At 31.3% G+C, this 8,711-nt stretch overlaps 1 non-coding gene across 1 annotated transcript; it reads right to left on the bottom strand.

The window, feature by feature from the left end:
- Positions 1–848: 848 nt before the first annotated feature.
- On the bottom strand, positions 849–922 carry Trnan-guu (transfer RNA asparagine (anticodon GUU)). The gene has a single exon. It is a non-coding gene; the product is annotated as a tRNA-Asn (tRNA).
- Positions 923–8,711: the final 7,789 nt, after the last annotated feature.

Below are 8,711 nucleotides of genomic sequence, written 5' to 3' on the forward strand. Positions count from 1 at the left end.
TCCTTTGATTTAAAAACTTTCTATATTAATTCTGACATAGTTGGCTCTCAAGAAGAAGTCGACGTAACCTTTACTTACACACAATAACATACTACAATTATTCTATGAATTATTGTGAGTTTTCCTTATAAACAATTAATTAAAATATTGTTCATATATGGTTCAATTAATACTTTAATGAACAAACAACTCCGTAATAATTAAGTCTAACCTTCTTTAAAAAGGTGCGCAAAAATCGCCTTATTAAATAAGCAAATATAAATTTAAAAAAGGATAATTTAAAAGGACGCTATAGCTAAAATGATAGAGATAAAATAAAAGCGCAGTTTAAATAAACGACTTAGTTATTACATAGTTAAACAAAAATCCAAACAGTTGCTTTACAATTAGAAGAGTTTAGATTTTTAAAAAAATATTTAATAAATAGGTTAATTATTAAGAATATATAATTATATTACAAATAAAACGAAATTATATATAATAATACATTCAATATTTTTTTAATAAAGAGATTCTTTTCTTAAAATTGAGAATATATCAGAAATTTACCTTTTTATATAGCCTATTAAATTAAACATTATGTTAAAAAGGTATTCAACACACGATATTGTTGTTGAAATTTACTAAACGGACAAAAATATATCCGGATTATTATGTTGGCAGTGGGAGTATTTCAGGTTTATGTTGAAGTTAATGAATGTATATATTTTTTTATTTTAGCAGATATTTATTTCCAGAAAAAATATTATTAGTAAAACTAAATTATATGGATATATGTAGAACGTAACCGATAAATCTGTACAGTGAATTAATAGTTATATATTCATTAAAATATAAAAAAGAACGGTCGCCCCCGGGTGGATTCGAACCACCAACCTTTCGGTTAACAGCCGAACGCGCTAACCGGTTGCGCCACGAAGGCGAGTGCTGTTGATGAACGTATGTTACAATTATCAAATAAAAAAAAGAATAGATGAAATGGCTGTCAATGTTTTTTTCCACTTTCTTCCATTATTAGGTCAACATTTTCCTTCCTTCCTTTTTTACGAGCGATTATTCGACTCTTTTCTGCAATAGTGCCTCGTCAATGTTTTATTGCATTTTTTATCTTCAATTAGGTGCATAAATCGATTATAATTACTCGAATTTTTAGCCTATAATTCTTTTCTAGTAGAACAATGCTGTCTAACCGCCAATTTGCGGGCTTTAAAATAAAAAATAAAAATAAAAATAAAAAATGATAGAAAAAACATTGACGTGAAAAGAAAGAAAAATAATAATATATCAATGGCTAGAAAAAAAAGTTTCAATTTTCATGGAAAATACAAAGAAAAAAGAAATATACATGGATTAATAATTATATATATATATATATATATATATATATATATATATATATGTATGTATATAAAATAGACAAATAAAAATGAAAGAAATAATAAAAAAGATAATACATAAAAACAAGAGAAAAAAATGAAGTAAACAAATTTATATGAAAAGGAAAAAGAGAAGGTAAAAATTAGAGATAGAAAGAAAAGAAGGGGAGTAAATATACAAGGAAACATAAGAAAACGAAAAACACGCAAAGAGAGAAAGCAATATAAGTTGGTAAAAAACGAAGAAGAAAGAAAAAATAGAGGGATCGAGATACAGAGAGAATATTAAATAAAAATAGAAAATGACAAAAGAAAAATAGAAGAAATATACAACAATTAAAAAATGGGACAAAGAAAAAGATAGATAGATAGAGAGAGAGATAGAAGTTAAAAATAGAAATACATAACAATCGGAGGAAGAAAGGGTGGAAGAAAAAAGCTGTGCTTTAGGAATGAATCTTTCTTCCTTTCCTTCTTTCCACGCTTCTATCTACAGTCGTTTTCATATCAGTTCTCTTAAGCCAGCAGTTCGAGTCGCAAACGAACGTCCGATTCGGCCGGTTTTGTGAGTTGTTTCATACCGGCTGTGAACGTTTTGTCGGATTCGTTGCGTTATCGACATAAAAGGTTCGAGGTGTACAAGGGAGTCCCTCCTTCCATATGTATAAAAATGTGCAGGTTTTTTGAAGATTATAATACTGTTCTATGACAATTGGTGAAAAAGAACCTATATTTTTAAGCCAATAAAATATGCATAAATTTGCCTACATTTGTATATATAGTGTCCTGCACTCCTGCAGGCAAACTTCAGTTTTGCTGCTTTGGTTGTCTCCCCTGTAGTTTTGCCAGGTCACTAATATATATATATATATATATATATATATATATATATATATATATATATATATTATTATTTTTTTTTTCGTCTTTTATTAATTTCTTGAGCGGGTTATTACCGATTGGACACTAATTTACCAGATTATCCGAGAAAAATGCTGACAATTCAATATTTACATATTTTGGGTGTATTCAGTTTCACGTTCCTGTAAATTGATCCGCCATTTTAAAACTAGTCGATGTTAAAAGGTTAAATTGACAATCTTGTCCATCCATTCTTTTCAAAAATTAGTTAAACGCATATTTCTTTTTTCCCCACAAATTTTCATACATTTCTTACACGTTCTGTTAATGCAGAAGAATAAACGACTCGAAGTCCGATACAAGCAATGTTACATTAAAAAATCATATTACTGTTGCATAAAATAACAAATAAACATTTTGGTCAAAATCGCTAACGTACCAACTAAAGATCTTAAAAATCTGTAAGTGTATTCGGGTTTGTGTTGAATGAATATTCCAAGTAAAATTATCGTCTACAGTTAGTTTTCATGACATTAAAAATTTATGCTTTCTGCATTGTTTTCACTGTTCGCCATGTTTGTCTTAGCGGGTCCATTCAATGTTTGATTTAGTTGATTCTCTCGCGCATTTTGTCCACGAAATAATACTAAAAAAAATTTTAAATGATAAAACAAAAAGAATTCATCACCAAATTTTTTTAGCAAATGTATGAAAATTTGTAGGAAAAAAGAACTATAGTTTTTATTATTATTATTATTATTATTATTATTATTATTATTATTATTATTATTATTTAAAAGAACGGGTGCACAAAGTTGCAAGTTTGACCTACAGACGTCGACTAGTTCAAGAATTGAGGGTCGATTTACTAGAAATGTGTATTAATAACTGAGCACCTCCCTAAAAATCTTTAAATATTGATTTTTTTTTTTTTTGCATTTTTTTCCGGGTAATCTGGAAGATTAGTGTCCAATCAATAATAGTCCGCTGATAAACATTAAAAAAAGAAAGAAAGAAGAAAGCACGTAAGGGATCTGCGCGTCACACACGTCCACCCATTGAAGTTCCACCTTGTGGGGAAGCTGATGAACAAGGACAAGCAAGGAAAAGTGCACATCTAAACATATTGTAAAAGGAAGATTATTTTAATCACATTCTCAAAGGTGATTTGACAGGATTTGCTTTAATAAGCCGGAACGCTAGGTTTAGTCCACTGTCCTACAATAATACCTAGGCAACCCCGATCAACATTCATCGATAAAGGTGCAACAAGCGATTAGGCATAAACTTACCATTTTTCAAAGAGAAGGGGAAGTATGATAGAGTTACCCTCTTAGAACTGAACACAACCATAATGTAGCCCGACAAAAACAACACCAGTGAGACTGATTGCTAGAGACGTATCTTCCGACTTGTAAGTGAGAATAGCCAAGTTGGTTAATACAAGAAACAATCAGCCCTTTTAAATTCCCCCAATTGAATAGTCCTGTATATCATTTTATATAGTTTGCTGCTTATTTTTTACTGGTGTGTCACCACTTATACCGATTAAAAACCACTCAAGGATAACAGAAAAACAAGTGTCAGGTGGAGTGTGAGACGACATCGTGATGATTTATAAAGGTGATGACAGAATGCAGGTAAAAAAAATTGGCTTACAATGAGCTTGAAAACGACCAGTTATAGACAGCTGGGAAACTACACCGCGCTATTGTGTTTTACAGGCGGGCAGTCCTTGAAAAGAATGTTGTTCGTGGACATCTCGTTAAATTTTAGATAGGTAGAGGGAGAAATAGAAACTACTGACAAAAGTTGTTAATAGGCGGGTTTATGTTTTGAATTCCCAACAGGGGTGTGCTTAGATTGAGCACTTGCAATTGCATGATGGTTAGACTTTTTTTTAGCAAAATCTCGTTCACGTGATTTTGCTGCAGACTTTTTTGTGCGCCAAAATTAGGGGAAATATTAATTGCCGTAAAGTTTTTACCGTAAATAAACGTCTAGAATTGTATTAGATCATATCCGAATATTAGGGGATATTTTCCCCACCTAATTCAGATGCAGAAACATATTAAACATATTCAATGCCTTTGAAGTTATTCACTAAAATAAGATTTTGAATTAATTTTTCTTTTAGGAAAATATTTGGATTTATTGTACTTTCAACTTTATTGCGATAATTAAATTGCGGTTCTCCAAATTTGGATCTCACATCCTCCCCTAGTCTAGAAAGATTGTTATTTTGTTCTCGTTAGGGAGCATTACTGAATGATGCTCTAATAACCTCGCCAAGGTACAATTGAACATTTCACTTTCATGCAAAAGGAATCGATATCAACAACACTCATCTTCTCGACGTTGAAGTGAACTAAAAGTAAACCACCTAACAAATCTGAAGGATCGAAGCTTAATTGCCAAAGTTTTTGCAAACACAGATCCTGAAAGTTGCAACTTCAAGGTAATTGTTCACTTTGCGAATTTTCGAGCCACCATGATGCTTTTCAGTTTCGGGGACCGATTCTCCACAAGAGATAGTAGTGAGGTGAGAACGTTTCCCATTAAACTTGAAATATGTTTATTTCCAAACCGTTTGTTGAGTCTCTATTTGGCTGGTTCCCCCGAGGGCGAAGTTAGACAAAAAGTTGTTTTTATACGGACATTTGGGATTAGGGCAGTTACTTCAATAACAGTCAGTCTATAAGGATTTCCACACTGACCAGGAAGAGAAAATATCAAATTAAGTATCAAAATTGATAGCCAAAAAAAATTTAAGTTTGTGATAAAGAATCAGACTGTAGTACATTTTCTGTTAGATTTTCCGAGGACCATCGAACCAGGTTTTACCTCCCCCAAATTTAATTTATTGCAAGGCGCCTATTGTCAATAAAAGTCTACAAATTCGGTCAGGCATTTTTTATTGTATTTTTGTCCATTGCGTATTTTTGTCCAGTGTGTATTTTTGTCCATTATGTATTTTTTTAACTATTCCAGTGTTTTTCTTTTTATTGTTTAATTTTAATTTTCCAAAAGTATTTTTCATTCAAATCCAAACATAAGTTCCTGTAGATGAATACAGATTCATGTCTTTTTAGGATTATAGTTATCTGAAAATAATTCCGACGTGGAAAAAATATTTTTTGAAAGTTATTAAATTCGAACTACATTTTATTCTTTCTCAACAACACGCTGTATCGACTTACAAAAGGAAATTTTAAAATCAACATATTTTCCATTCATTTGAAATTTAACTGAATAAGATTAAGATTCTAGATTTTCGGATTGATTTTTTAAAATATTAGTTTTGTGATTTTCCTAGTTTTATTTTTATTATAAACGATTTTATTATTAATGATTTTATTCTTAAATATTTTATTATCTTATCTTACGTATATCTTTATGAATATTATTATTATTATTATCTCTATTATTTTCCTTTTTGTTTCTCTTTTTCATTTTTCTTCTTTCTCATCTTTTCCTCCCTTTCCTTTTTTCTTCTGTTTCTTTTTTCTATTTCGATACACACTTTACTCCCCTCCATTTTTCTCCGTCTTCTTCACATAGGCGTTATCTTTTTTTTTATTTTTAATAACAGGTGATTTAACCCGCTGATAATGTTTTTGTGCTAGTAAACTCATGAGTAATTTTGATTACGGACGAAACTTTTGTTAATATCTATAATATCTCCTGAAAATATCACTAGTTCATTGTAACTGGTTGGCCGAAACATGTTCATAATTGTGTATCAACATATTAATGTTTGCTTATGTAAAACAAGCAACATGCATATATATCTATACATATGCATATATATATAAGTATATATATATATATATATATATATATATATATATATATATACTTCTAATTGTCTACTATTATATAAAAGGACTTTATGTGTGTGTGTCTATGTGCAAGAGAATTCGTTCCCTATTGACTCAAAAATGGATGGGACGATTTTTATGAAATTTCACACGAAAGTTCTTTATCTTCCTTGCATTGTTCTTAGATCGCTTTTATATTAGAATATCTTAAACCGGTATCGATGATTGGTAAGCGAAATTATTCGACGATAGAATGAACAATCGATGCTGACCAAAATAATCTTCTTACACAGTCTACCATCACAAATGCATTATAGTAGTTTTGTAACCACACAATCTAAATGTCCCACGGGTAAAATTTACAGTAGGATCTTTGATATAACAGGAGTGCGTTCAAAATGAATGGTGTTTTTAAAAGCAAAATTGCGCCATGATACTTGTGTAACAAAGCGCGTGTGAGTACCTGAGAAGATATCAGCAGCAGCCGAAAGGTAAATGGCTTGCAACGGTATTAACAGCAGTAGCAGCCGTTTTGAGCGCGTATGTAAATTGGCATGTGCGCGCTCGCTTTGGCCAGAAGAAAAAAAAGGGGAAAAAAAGGAATCACGTGGCGAGAAGCAGAAAGAAAAACGCGGCCGAATGAGAAAACCATGTTGCCGCGCAGTGGTAGCGAGATACTTTTAAGCTGGTGGTGAGATGATATGAGGTTAATGCCATGACAGTCGAAATAAATAGCAAAAAAGAAGCATTGGTTTGAAAGTACTGGCAATAAATGCCTTTTGCTAAAACAGAAAGAAAAACCAGGTCGGACTTATTTACTTTGTTTGCTTTTAGCTACGACGGTATCCACGCTACATTTGATTATTTAATATTAAACATAAATTAAAGTCATTTCACCGCAAAACCAGTACGGTCAGGCATATAAACTCAACAGTAAGTTCTTTGATATGACAAGTGCGCGTTTGAAATGAATATTTTTGTTCATGGCACAATTAAACAATGATACTTGACGTTTGCATTTTAAACTTTAATTCAAGACATTGTATATAAAATTGAGTTTATAAAACCAACAGTAGGTGGTCTACAGTGCAATGTAACCTACAATGTGCTGTGCACTAAGTCAATGTGGAGAGGGACATCTGATGCTTCCTTCTGGTGCACCGCGATGGGTTCCCAACTAGAGCAGGTGATCAATCGATTTGTTTGAAAAATGAGTTTTTTCACCGATTTTGATGACAATAAAAATATGAAAGTGTGAAACATTCGTTGATCATCATTCAATCTCCGGCAACGTCAGGTCTCTCGACTACTATACACACACACACACACACACACACACACACACACACACACACATATATATATATATATATATATATAGAGAGAGAGAGAGAGAGAGAGAAAGAGAGAGAGAAAAAGAGAGAGAGAGAAATAAAAAGGAACAAACCGTATTATGTCTTCATCAAAGTTTCGTCTTTATTTCGAGACTTCCTCTGGGGGAATGAGTGTCATTCATCCAGAGGAAGTCTCGAAATAAAGACGAAACGTTGATGAACACATAATACGGTTTGTTCCTTTATATTTCTCTGTTTTGTCGGATTACTATTTCCATTAGTTTCATCATATATATATATATATATATATATATATATATATATATATATATATATATATTCGTTAAGACATGTATTTAGGAGAAAGAAACTCTGATGTAAAAACCTGCGGTCTTCTGTATACTTTGTCCTGTGGCAGTCATCTGCACCGACAAAGGTTAGCAGTAACATCAAAAAGTGTGGTTGTCTCTACACAAAAACTTCGCCACTATAAAAAAATTATCTGTGTGGATTTCTGAGCAACTTAGTTGTTGTGGCGTAATCTCATACGTCGAAATTGACGGGAGAGCCCATTATATATATGCATATATAGAATTAATGTCCTATTTGTAAGAAGCCGTTTAATTTTCTTATTTGATAATAAAAACTGTTAAAACAAATCTTAATTTTTAAAAATACCTCTAATATAATGAAATTCAGAATTGTGATGTCCTGATGGAAGCGTAGATTAAAATCTAAAATAAAATACGTTTCTAAGCCAAATATTAAAAAAAAAATTCATAATAATAAAATACGTATAAAATGAGTTCATAAGCAAAATTACAACGTAATATTACGAAAATGCGATGTAATTTGGCTTATAAATGTATTTTGAACGTATTTTATTTTATAATGGAAATTGTTTTTTTTTAATCATTTTCGATTTCAAACAGAAAACTGTCATCAAGTGAACCATTTCTATCTCAGCAAGCAATATTAATGTGTAGTTATAAACCGCATTTTATCTGGGGGTTAACGTAGATGCGTAGATTTTTTTTTAATGTTTATCATATATAAATGATCCCGAATCGAATTGTCTCTTTCTCAATGATTTGAAAATCTTGTCAGGAGCGTGACAGAGAAAAAGTTTGATAAATGAAAAAACTTCCCATCGAGAGTTTGACGCATCTTTAAAAACGCAATAACACGAAGAATGATCGAATCGAGGTTAAATCAATAAATCAATCGATATCGTTAGTGGATGAGTCAGAAGACCAATAGAACGTTACGCGCTCGAATTGTGTAAACTCTTCCGACAGTTCATTGCAATTGAAAAAGAA

Source organism: Euprymna scolopes, chromosome 37 (genome assembly GCF_053919585.1).
Source record: "Euprymna scolopes isolate OS-2025 chromosome 37, ASM5391958v1, whole genome shotgun sequence".
NCBI lineage: Eukaryota > Metazoa > Mollusca > Cephalopoda > Sepiida > Sepiolidae > Euprymna > Euprymna scolopes.